Genomic DNA, 12,936 nt, shown 5'->3' with positions numbered 1-12,936 from the left:
CTGGTCCATCTGAATTCTGAAGAATAGCTATTAAAAAAATCATGATTCTAATTTTGGCGCCGTTGATATGAAATTGCACTTTCTGACAGTAATTAGTCACCCATTTAAGTTAGTTCTTGTTCTTAGTCCTGAATAAGACTAAAACTATGTTACCAGAATAAAGGAGGATGCTAATCTCCCTGTTGCTAAGGCAGGAAGATATGTATTCAGTTTATTGGAGTGATATTAAGATAGGCGATTAAGAGACGCCAGGACACGACCTGTATACCAACACTGAAAATTGGAATCCAAAGAAATATTTCAAAAATTGGCACATGACTAGCAGTCCAGGCTGCAGACTGTCCCAATGGCTTGCTAAAGTACTTCTAAAGGCAAAGGAAAAACAAAAATTGATGACAACAAAAACTAAAACTGACAGTCATCCTACCACCAGAAACAGAGAAAATTCCATTAGCTGCAGGAACTAGGGAGATGAATTGTAAATCATAATCAGCAGCCACTTTCAATGGAGAAAGTTGACAATCTGAAAGAATATAGGAAGAGCTTTCTTTCATCCTTCACTTTATACCATCCAGATCAAAGATGTAGGATCAGTACTAGCCAGAACATCAGGCAATGGATCCCATCCAGGACACAAATAACATTTGGAGGGAGAGAGTGTGCTATTCCCCAACCTGGCCCTCATCATTACCTTCCTCTTTTGGAAAATGAAACTCTCTAAACACAAAAAGTAAGTGGGGTGTGTGTGTGTATGTGTGTGTGTGTATAGGAAGAGGAGGTGGTAGTGACAATAGATACGCTGCAGGAAGGGTAACATAGCTTCAACAAGTAAGGTACTATGGTCAGAAATGAAAGTAAGACAATGGTGTTAGTCAGCCATGGGGACTCTAGTTTTGCTTTTACTTCCTTGGTTCAAAGTATCAAACAATAGATATTTTGGATAGAATAGAATCCGTCTCAATGCTGTCAATCTGCAGCATTTAAATAGTCTAGGACTTGTGAACATTAATCGGCTCCCCAACTGGAAATCTAAAAATGTACTCTACTGACAACCAATAAGCTTTAAGTCAGTTAAGAAGCCAGCCATAGACCCTATCTGTTGGCAAACACCTTGCAATAGGATGAGTAAGCAGACAACAAACAAACAAATGTGAGAGTTTAAACAAATGTGAGAGTTTATGACAAATTCTTTGGAACAAGGGAAATTCTTACCACAATAAAAGAAAAAGAAAACTTCTAGATGTGTTTTCAATAGGATAACAGAAGATAAGAAACCTTTGAATTAGGAGTAGAATTAAAACTGGGTGACATAATAAAAGTAGACACAGAATTGGAAGAAGGTAAGATTTTAAATGATACTTGAAATGAAAAGGCTGAATTAAAATAGAAGCCTGTAATAAAATCATAATCACTAGCCAAACTGAGACAAAAAAGATATTGAATGAGTGACCTGAAGGTCAAAATTTAGAAGCCTTTTCCAAAAATAAAAGGAAAAAAATTTAATAATAAATAATAAATATGAAGTCCAGAGAACAGAAATTCAATAAATGGATAAACTGATAGTACTGAAGAATTCTGAACCAAAAGAGCACAATCAACTTTGAAAATATAATAGAAGAAAACTTTACTGACTGGAATGAAGATGTAAAAGTCTTCAAATTTAAAGGGTTTGCTTTATATTATAAAAATAATGAAAAGAGAGCCATAACAGACCACATTGTAACATATTTTTATTACAAAGGTGGATGAATCCCTGTAAGTATTCATGTAGAAAGAAATAAGTTGATAATGGCAGAATAAAATAATTCTAGTGTCAGAGTTCTCTGCAATATTAAATATCTTAAGACAGTACTGTGATATATATAAAGTTTTAAGAGGTAAAGTTTGAATCAGCCAGGAACCCATTCATATGTGGATGAAACACAGGAAAATCAGAAAATATAGAAACTGCTATTGTGTATAATGCTGCAATGAACATAGGGGTGCAGGTGTCTTTATGCCTTTGCATTTTCAAGTTCTTTGGATAAATACCCAGCAGTGGGATTGCTGAATCATATGGTAGATCTATTCTTAACTTTCTGAGGCTATTCCATACTGCTTTCCACAGTGGCTGCACCAGTTTGCTCTCCCACCAGCAGTGTACAAGGGTTCCCTTCTCTCCACATCCTCTCCAACATTTATTGTTTCCTGTCTTGTTAATTATAGCCATTCTGACCAGAGTGAGGTGATACCTCATTGTAGTTTTGATTTGCATTTCCTTCATAGCTAACGATGTTGAGCATCTTTTCATATGCCTGTTGGCCATCAGTATACCTAGGTTCCCATCAAGGGACGAATGGATAAAGAAGATGTGGTATATATACACAATGGAATACTACTCAGCCATAAGAAATGATGAAATCTGGCCATTTGTGACAACATGGATGGTCCTTGAGGGTATTATGCTGAGTGAAATAAGTCAGAGGGAGAAAGTCAAATACCGTATGATCGCACTCGTAAGTAGAAGATAAAAACAATGACAAACAAGCACATAGCAATGGAGATTGGATTGGTGGTTACCATAGGGGAAGTAGGGGGAAGGGCAAAAGGGGTGATTAGGCTCACATGTGAGGGGATGGACTATAATTAGTTTTGGGTGGTGAACCTGATATAATTTATACAGAATTCGAAATATATTATGATGTACATCTGAAAGCTATCTATTGTTATAATCCAATGTTACGGCAATTTACAAAAAAAGAAAAAAAGAAACTAGAGGCAAAATTTAAAAAAAAGAAAATATAGAAACTGCATGCCTTGATTTAAAAAAAAAAAGGTGGTAGGGGCCAGAGATGAGCATTAAATCCAATTAAACGTGGAGTTATTTAAATAATTATTACCACTATCATTGCATAAAAGTAAACGAAAATATCAAAAATAATTATTAATAGAAAACAACTGTACTGGCTTCTAATACTCCATGTTTTTATCCTAAAAAAATTGGACAAGTTACAAATCTATATCCAAAGATATTCACAATATTATTATTTATAAAATCAACTTAAGTATTCATCAGGAAGGATGTGGTTAAATAAATTATAATATGTCCATGTATCAAATACTTTAGAAGAAAATATCGATTTAAATTTATTGAAATAGAAATATGGACATAAAATATCATATATATGGTTCCATAATCTTTATTTTAAAATATATGTGTGTATATGAGAACATAGTAAAATATCTTAACATAGGTATCCCTAAAGTGTTACAGTATTTATTTATGCAGAATAGGGATGTTCCTTGTTTTCCTAGTCATTTTCTGCTTTATCAGAATTGTTTATAAAGCACAACAAGGCTCCATGGGGAAAATTCTTAAGAGCATCCAGAAAGTCTCCCTCAGAAGTTCTTCAAGACTTTATTTACCACGTCATGTAGTACTTTGTAAAATCTACTTTTCCTAAGCTATCAGCATTTAAAGTTTTACAGCTGTCTTATTTAAAAATGAAAAAAGATTAAACCAAGAATCGACCCATAATTTTAAAGCTAGACACTTGGAAAATATTGACAATGAGAACCCACCACCTCAAAATTTATAAGATGCTTCCTAAGATGCCATATGGAGGCAAATTTATTACTGTAATTTATTATTTAATAAAATAAAAAATAAGCATTAAATTGAATAAGGTAGAACATAGAAATAAGAAAAAACAAATTAATAATAAATTAAAAATTCTTTGAAAAATAATAATAGACTAATTTCTTGTGAACATAACAAAAGAGGTACACAAATTGACAAAAGTAGGAATGCAAGGGGCCAGCCCAGTGGCACAACGGTTAAGTTCACATGCTCCACTTAGGCAGCCTGGGGTTCGCCTGTTCGGATCCCAGGCTGGGACCTGTACACTGCTTATCAAGCCATGCTGTGTCAGGCATCTCACATATAAAATAGAAGAAGATGGGCACAGATGTTAGGTCAGGGCTAATCTTCCTCAAAAAAATAAAAATAGGAATGCAAAGGAGATATTATTATAATTGTGGAGAATTTTTTTAAACTGTAGTATACTCTGTGCAACTCTGTACTAGTTACTTGTAAAATCTTGACAGGGTGAATTATTTTCTTGAAAAATATAAATTCCAGGATCAACCCAAGTTCATGCAGAATCTCAGCTAGAAGGAAAAGAAAGAAACTGCTTGAGGAACAGTTGATTTTTCCAGTGAATTCGCTTCTTTTTTTTTTAAGTAAAAGCTATCCCCATGGTATATAAGCCGCTTCAAATCACAGAAAATTCTGGACCCATTTCATCTTATGATGCTACCATAACTTTCACAGTAGAGCTGTCAGTTTGTGAGCAATTATTGTCATCAATAAATACGTGTGCCCCTACAATTCCTCTTCGTAATATCATATTCTGATCTCATATGCACCAAAATTGACATTTATTAATAGTTATATCAAACCCAAGGTCCTCATTGAGATTTATTATAATCCTTTTTAAAAAATAAATAAATGATGTTCTAAAACTGGATTTGTTCTAAAACTGCATTTGGGTGATGGTTTCACAACTGTATAAATTTACTAAAACCCATTGAATACTACACTTACAATGGATGAGTTTTATGGTGTGTAAATTATATCTGAACATAGAGTCTGCCTAAAAGAATCAAGCCAAATAAACAAAGAAATTGCTTTTTTTTTAAATAAAAATTTTCGAGTATCTGTGCGTGTTAGTCTGCTTGACCTGCCATAACAAAATACCACAGACTGGTGGCTTAAACAACACAAATCTATTTTCTCACAGTCCTGCAAGCTAGAAATCCAAGATCAAGGTCTGACAGAGTTGGTTTCTGGTGAGACCTCTTTTCCTGGTTTGCAGATGGCCAGCCATCTTCCAGCTGTGTCTCCACATGTCCTTTACTCCATATGTGCATGAAAAGAGAGCGAGCTCAGGTGTCTCTTTCTCTTCTTAGAAGGACATCAGTCCTATCAGATTAGAGCCCCACCCTTATGACCTCATTTAACCCTGATTACCTCCCTAAAGACCCTGTCTCCAAATACAGTCACTTTGGGGGTTAGGGTTTCAACGTATAAATTTGGCAGTCAGGGAGGAACACAATTCAGTCCACACCACTGGGTAACTTCCTCTGAGTTTTGCTTAAAGTACTATTTTGCACAATAGTCTTTCCTGCCTTTCCAGCTGTCTTTACCAAACTAACAGACAGAATGCGCAGTCCTAGTAAACCAGGAGGCAGCTGGGACTCCTAGCTATGATTTCATAGGACTTGCTTAGCAGAGAAGACTCTACCCAAAAGTTGCTATGGTAACATATTACTTCTTTTTACAAAGAATTATTCATTGTGAGCCCCTCCTGCTATCTCAGCTTTCTCCACCCCCTAGATCTTTTCATGCCAGTTGTAGGTAGATTTACATGCAGCAATGGTTCTCTTCAGGAAAGAAAAATAGTTAAAGAGAAATGGCCACTAACTTCAGATGAATTTTCTACCTCAAGAATGAAAATAATTAAAGAAATCTTTATTAAATAATAGTATTGACCTATATACCTTAAATTTAGTGATTTCCCGAGAATTTTACATGAGATGAGAACATAGTCACAATACAGCGTAGAAAAGGTATGTACAGAGGTTGTTCATTAACCAATTCATGATGCTGAGAATTAGTGAAGGAAAATGCATTTTTTCCATTTTCCTGCATTTCCTATAATAAGTATACTTTTGGATAACTAAATACTGATGAAGGAAAGTTTTTCATAGAAGAATTCTAGCCAACAAATGCAAAAGGAATAATATCTTCAGAAAATCCCCATTTTGCAACTACTAAAAAAAAGAAAAGCTTGTAATGGATGATGAAACCACTAAGATAACTTTAAAATGGGAGACCTTATAATCAGGCTAACACCATGAAAACAAACTGAACAAGCTCAGCATCATTAAAGGTGGGACAACCAGACATGTGCCTCATGAAGTAATGTAATAAGAACTACATAGGACCATCTATGAAGTAGTCCTGTCCAAAATAGATAATAATAATAAATAAAATTGGACCCAAATCCAATCAAGTCTGTAACTCCAACTACCAATTATAAGGAAATATGGGAAATAAAAGAACAGGTTAAATTCAGGTTGTGAAATAGTCTGCAAAACAAATGACAGCTTTTTCCTTAAACAAATGGCATTTTCAAAAAAGGAGCAGGGAGAACAATTGTGGACTAAGAGACTTTAAAAGACATATCAGCTAAATGCAAGGTGTGGACTTGATTTGGATCCTGATGAACAAATACCACCATAAAAAGTAATCTTTTATGTCCATTATACCTCCATAAAAAAACTTTAGTATAAACAACTAATCTTTGAGGTAATTGGGAAGATTTAAATATGGATTGATACTAGATGATAGAAAAGAATTACTATTTTAATTTTGATAAGGCTGATAATAGTATTGTGATTAGGTTGAAAACAAAAGAAAAGCCCTTATATTTTAAAAATATGTACTAAAGTATTTATGGACAAAATTATATGATGTTTGGGATTTTTTTTTAAATACTGTATCAAAAATAGTAGAAGTTGGGAATGCATAGGTAGTAGAGTGAGGGGTAAATGAAGCATAACTGGCAAAGCGCTAAAAGTTGTGGAATAAAGACAATGCCCACAGGAAGATTCATTATACTCTTCTATCTGCTTTTATATATGTTGGAAATCTTCTATAATAAAACGTTTCTTTAATGTATCTTTAGACATGAACTATGACTGAGTAAAATAAACCTAAAAATATTAACCATGATTAACAGTAGATGGTATCTCTGAATTGTGGAATTGGTGATGAATTTTGCTTCCTTCAATTTAATTTTCCACGAATATTACAAGTTACTTCTATAGGCACAAGAGCAGCACTTAAAAAAATAAACGCTGGCCTCTTAATTAGGGATGTCAGCTAAGTCCCTCCTATTCAGCCAGGCGTCCCATTGTCTGGCATTTAACAATATTATGTTAAAAGGAGTTATATTTTTCTTCTTAGACTCTGTCAGCATCCCTAAAGCAGTGGCCAGAGGAAAACCATCTCAGATGTTTCCGAGATTAGAATTTAACAAAAGTATTACTACTTCTAACTTAGAAATGTCCTTAGAAATTCACAATGCCTATGTGAATTAAGGACCTAAAATATTAATATCAAGAGACTGAGAAAGTAGGACCAGTCATCCAAAGACTAGGAAAGTATTAAATAGAGCAGAGAACAAATAAGCCCATTATAACATAGGCTAGTCTTGCTAGTTAGCTGAATTAAAATTAAGAGGAATAATTTGTGATGGGACATTTCAGGCAACTCAAAAAACATCCTCCTAAAATTAACTGAATTTTGTAAAACTGGTCTGTTTTTATATCTATGTTATTAAGTGTCTGGATTTGTTCAAAGGGCCGAAATCCTTGAGTATGAAGGAATCAATTATTTACAGTCCAGGTCTCTCATAAATAGATGATGTTAAAACCAGTGGTCCAAGAACTTCCAATTAAATATGGCAAATGACGTACATGCATTTACCTCTTCCACACTCCCCAAACCTCTCTAAAATATGAGTAAAGGGATTAAAAGGGCATCAACCTATAAAAACAAAGAGAACAGGACTGCAACAACAAAATTTTAATAGCTGAAGAAGATGGACAAGTGGTTATTGACTTAGAAGACCAGAAAAATCTAACAATACATGTTGTAGGACCCCAGAAGGACTCAGAAACCAGAGATACCTGGTATCTCTGAAAGAGAGGATGTAGGTGGGGCTGAGAAGAGAATTGACTGAAAATCTATATAAGAAGCATATCTTCTCCCCAACTCCAAGCATCCACAGGCTCTCCCCTCTCTGACTCCAGAAGAGGACTAGAGCTTTATTCTCTAGAGAGGTTAATTAGAAGAACTCTAGTTTGGAGGCCACTAGGCACATCTGAGGGCTGGGAAATCACATGGAATACAAGGAACTAAGTAAAAATCTACTTACCATATGTGAGATTAGAATTCAACACCCAGCTAAACTATCGTTCAACAAAGTAATGTGAGGTCCTGTCAAATATGTTTACCTCAAAAAGTTACTGGAGGAAATATTCCACCAAAATATGGAAATAAACCAAGAAAATTGAAATGTAAGATCCAGGAAACCAGGGATCCAACATAGCTGTAGATGACAGCTGTGCAGCAAGTCTGTTGTAGACTGGAGCACGAGGTCTGTGGGCTCACAAAAGCTTGTCTCCAATGAAGGGAATAAAAGAGAAAAAGAAATTAAAAAGTGATCTGGTATGCTTTGATATCCTGAGGAAAATGTATACTTCTGGTAGAGAATTTGAAAATAAATTAGCAAAGAGGTACAGAAAAAACTAAGCAAAAGGAAAAAGTAAGATAATTGTTACCTCAGGGACAAAAATCTTTTTTTTAATGAGAAAGGAAATGTGAGCCTTATATACTATATAGTTCAACAAAAAATAATATGGATATAATCATAATAATGTAAAAACAAAAGACTTTAATAAATATTTGAAATCTATATAAGAAAATGATGAGAAAGCAAACGTGTGAAGGTGTTTATTGGTGAGAGAAGAATGACAAGAGACAGTTGACACCTTTCATATAAGGAAATTAAAAGATAATAAATAAAAGTGGAAAAACTCAAGAAATAGCCACATAGGCATACTATTTAAAAATAAAAAGTAAATACCAGAAGAAATTGCTAGAATGTCTGTGAGGAGTAGGAATCTAGGATGAAGAAACGTAGACAGAAGTAGTGCTGTTTTTGTGTTGTAAGTCTAGAGAAAATTTTGACTTTTTAAACCATATGTATTTTTGCATAGGATTGATAAAAATAAACAATTAAAATTGAATTTTAAAATAATATAAACCAAAACCCACGAGCAAATTTAGCAGGCAAGGATCTTTTAATCTAGTTCATTTTCCTGCCACCTTCTAGGATGGGATTTTTAATAAATATGAAGTATGTTTCTGGAAATCAGGGGAAATACTGCCATTTGCATTTTTAGCTTTTAGTAGTGTATTAAGCTTGAGTGAAGATTCAGAACTGTTCCAGCTTATCTAATCAGAGAAACAGGTACTTACAGAGCTGGAGGAGCCAGATCTAGTCTTAGCTTCCAGAAACGATTCCCAGATATAACAATGAATGTAAATGGCTGCTGTTTCTGCCATCAGAAATGCAGAGAAGAGGGAAAATGAAGTTGCTTGTTCTGGGAGCACACCACCCTAGCCACAATCCATGCCAGCAAAATAAATGCTCCATGTCCTACCTCTCAACACCCAAGAAGTTAGGAACAGTCACCCTTACTGCTGAAAACCAAATGCTCCATGACCAAGTTTGCCCAAAGCAACAACAGAAGCATAAACACCTCACTTCTGACTCCCAAATCTCACACGCGGACGTCTTGGAAAATCCCAACTCTTAGGGAAACTGGAAAATGTAGGCTTTGAATTTCCAGCTGCTTTTCTCTGTTAAGGTATGACCCGAAGGTTGAAAAGGAGTGGGGTGAACCAAAGAACAGTATTTTTACAAGGAGTCTATAATACTGTAGCTGCTAAGTCATTAACAGGCCCCAGGTGGGATCAGCCACTCACTCAAGACTGGACTAAAGCTAGAACAGTTATTGATTCCTTAATGCGGAACAGTTAGGAGAGCTCCTACAACTGATCCTCTCAGAAGAGCTAGAAATTGACGAGGAATCAATAATTAGTAATAGCTAATAATATTATACAGTAGTCGCCTCCTTATCACAGGTTTTACTTTCAGTGGATTCAGTTACCTGCAGCCAACCGAGGTCCAAAAATATTACATGGAAAATTCCAGAAATAAGCAATTCACAAGTTTTACATTGCGAACCATTTTGAGTAGCATGACAAAATCTTGCACTCTTGTGCTCCATCTCACCCAGGACGTGAATCACCCCTTTGTCCAGTTAGCCACCTGTATGTGCTACCCGCCCGTTTGTCACTTAGTAGCAGTCTTGGTTATCAGATCCACGGTTGAGCTATCACAATGTTTGTGTTCAAGTCACCCTTATTTTACTTAATAATGGCCCCAACGTTCAGGAGTGGTGATACTGGCAATTTGGATATGCCAAAGAGAGTCAAGAAGTACTTCCTTTAAGCAAAAGGGTGAAGGTTCTCAATTTAATAAGACGAAAAATCATATGCTGGGGTTGCTAAGATCTATGGTAACTTTTACTACAGTATATTGTTATAATTGCTCTATTTTACTATTAGTTATTGTTGTTAATCTCTTACTGTGCCTAATTTATAAATTAAACTTTATCATCGGTATGTATGCATAGGAAAAAACATGGTATATGTAGGGTTTGGTACAACCCACTGTTTCAGGCATCCACTGGGGGTCTTGGAATGTGTCCCCCGTGGATAATGGGGGACCACTCTATATTAATAAAAAATTATATCTTATAACACTTTGTTATTCTGGAGATTGAAGGACGTGATCATTAGGTATTCATGGAGAAAACTGTATCAGAAAATTAACCTGGCCAGGAAAGATTCACTGATGAGATTATGGAGACAGGGCAGAAGGACAGATTAACTGGAAACTTTATATGCCATTCAAATGATAGATTCAAGCCAACTCAGAACGGCTTCATTAAGGAAGTTTGCAATGGAATTCAGGAAGTTTGAGGGTTTAAGCCCTGGCAGGCAGGAAAGCATATGGGGTCACTCTGTGATTTTAAAAACAATCAAAGTAACTATCTATATCCTAAAGTCCATGGTAGGGATTATCTGAATCCTGGACAGTTCCTTACTTTCCGTGATAAAGGGAGGAGTTAGAGAGGCTAGTATACCAGACTCTAGAACTCTTTTGAGATTTTACTTTAAAAGGTGACTGTAGTGTTTGGAGCAGGTTGCCGATTGGCCAAAGGAGACTATACATATATACAACAAATACATACTCACGTACATAAACACGCATTTTTAAGGCTACATTAAATTTCCAATATAATTAAAGATTCCAAATGTTATTAGAAGTGAAGTGACAAGCATGGATGTTCATTCTACCAATTTTATCCATAAGAGACTGAATTGTCCCAGAAATAAGACCAGTGTGCTGGTCCTCAGCATGTTTGCCCGCAGATGCATTCCTTGCATTTCCCCTCTTCTGCTCTGCTCTGTATGCAGAGGGGCTGACCCACAGACTGTTTTTCCCAGACTCTTTTGTCAACTGCTGTTCTGCTGGATGTTGTCAGTGAGAAGCCCAATGAAAAGTGCTGATCGGAGAAGCAGAAGGAAGAGAAAAGGGAGGGTATTTCTCCTCTCTGCCTTGGGGATCATCTCTGGCAGCAGCTATATCCCTTCCTTAACTCCAGCTACCACTGAAAAAGCCCATCTGGTTCTGGCTTCCTTCAGGTAACCCAGGCCACTGGGCCCTGATAACATCACCTCCTCCACCCCTACCCCCTCAATCCCTCCAGCAGTTGCTAATCTCACGGATGACGATTTCTGTTTTCCTGATTGGACTCTGACTGATTAAATCATGGCAGAAATTTTTTTGAGTTGATCTACAGTTCCTGGGGCAAGAAATGCTTCATATTTGGCCTGTGATTCTTTTGAGTAATCAACTTTAGTGATTGCCTTTTTTTTTTTTTTTTTAAGTTTATTAACCTTTCCTAGGAAGAGAATGTGTTTGCTGGTCAAGGAGTTCATTTGAGATGTGAAAGGGACTTTGGGGGGAGATAATAAAAGTAAGTGCTAAATCAGGAGATAAAAGCCAGCCATACACCACCGTTTAGGACAGTGTCCCTCAACCTGGGTCTCCATCAGAATAATCTGGGGTGTCTTAAAAATCACCCCCACCAAGGAGACTCTGCTTTAAATAGTCTATAATGAATATTTTTTAGAGCAGTGGTCCCCAGACCAGAAGCATCAGTATCACCTGAGAACTAGTTAGAAATGCAAATTTGGGGGCCCCACCCTTGAATTACTGGATCAGAAACTTGGGGTTGGCACAAGAAATTCTGTTTTAACAGCCTACCAGGTGATTTGATGTATGCTGAATTTTAAGAACCACTATTTTAAAACTACCCAGGTGATTCTAATGTGCAGCCAAGTTTGAGAACTGCAGGTTTAGGAATAGACTTTCAATAAAATCATAACTTTGATTAAACATATATATGTATTAAAAAGCTACTATGTTTTAGAATCTTCTGTGGCCCAACAAAAGACAACAATTGAGATTATTTATAAAATTTGCAACTACGCAGAAAGATGATGCATTAAAATAAAAAGTTGTAAAAGCCACAAATATTCAACCATACAGAATAAAAAAAGAAAAATGAATCAAGAAAGTTCCTCTTTCTGAATTAAAAATAGCTAATTAGATAGTAAATGTGCTTCAACAATAAGGTAGGACCCATTGCAAAATGCATGTCCAATCGTCTAACGTGCATTTCTCCCACTTGTCTTCAATTACACCCCCTATTACCAGTAATGGCACAAAATCTTTATTGTTAGAGATGATCTTAGATATCAGGTAATCCAGCATTTTGCAACCAGCAATTCATAGACCCTGGGGCTCACCAAGGCTTTCTGGCAGTGTAGCAGTTAAGATCGTTCCAGATGCAAATAACAGTACTCCAATTCAAACTAGGATTAATAACCAGATATACTTGGGGCATTTTTAGAGTCCACAAGTAGTGACAGCTTCAGGTGCAGTTGGATCCTGGGGCCCCAGCTCCATTTATCTCCAATTCTCTTGGATTTACTCTCCTCCTTATGTCAACTTTGACTTTAGACTTGATATTTCTCATTGTAGAAAATGGCTGCAGCAGTATCAGGACTCACATCTGCATCCTATACCATCCAGAGAAAGAGGGAATGTCTCTCCAGATAAATTCTGAGGAAAATAAAGGATTCTTCTCTTCCGTAAGTCCCCAAAAAATATATCCTGGTTTTTC

The sequence above is a fragment of the Equus caballus genome, chromosome 28 (assembly GCF_041296265.1).
Source record: "Equus caballus isolate H_3958 breed thoroughbred chromosome 28, TB-T2T, whole genome shotgun sequence".
Taxonomy (NCBI): domain Eukaryota; kingdom Metazoa; phylum Chordata; class Mammalia; order Perissodactyla; family Equidae; genus Equus; species Equus caballus.
The sequence above is the reverse complement of the archived record's forward strand: the minus strand, read 5'-3'. Positions refer to the sequence as shown.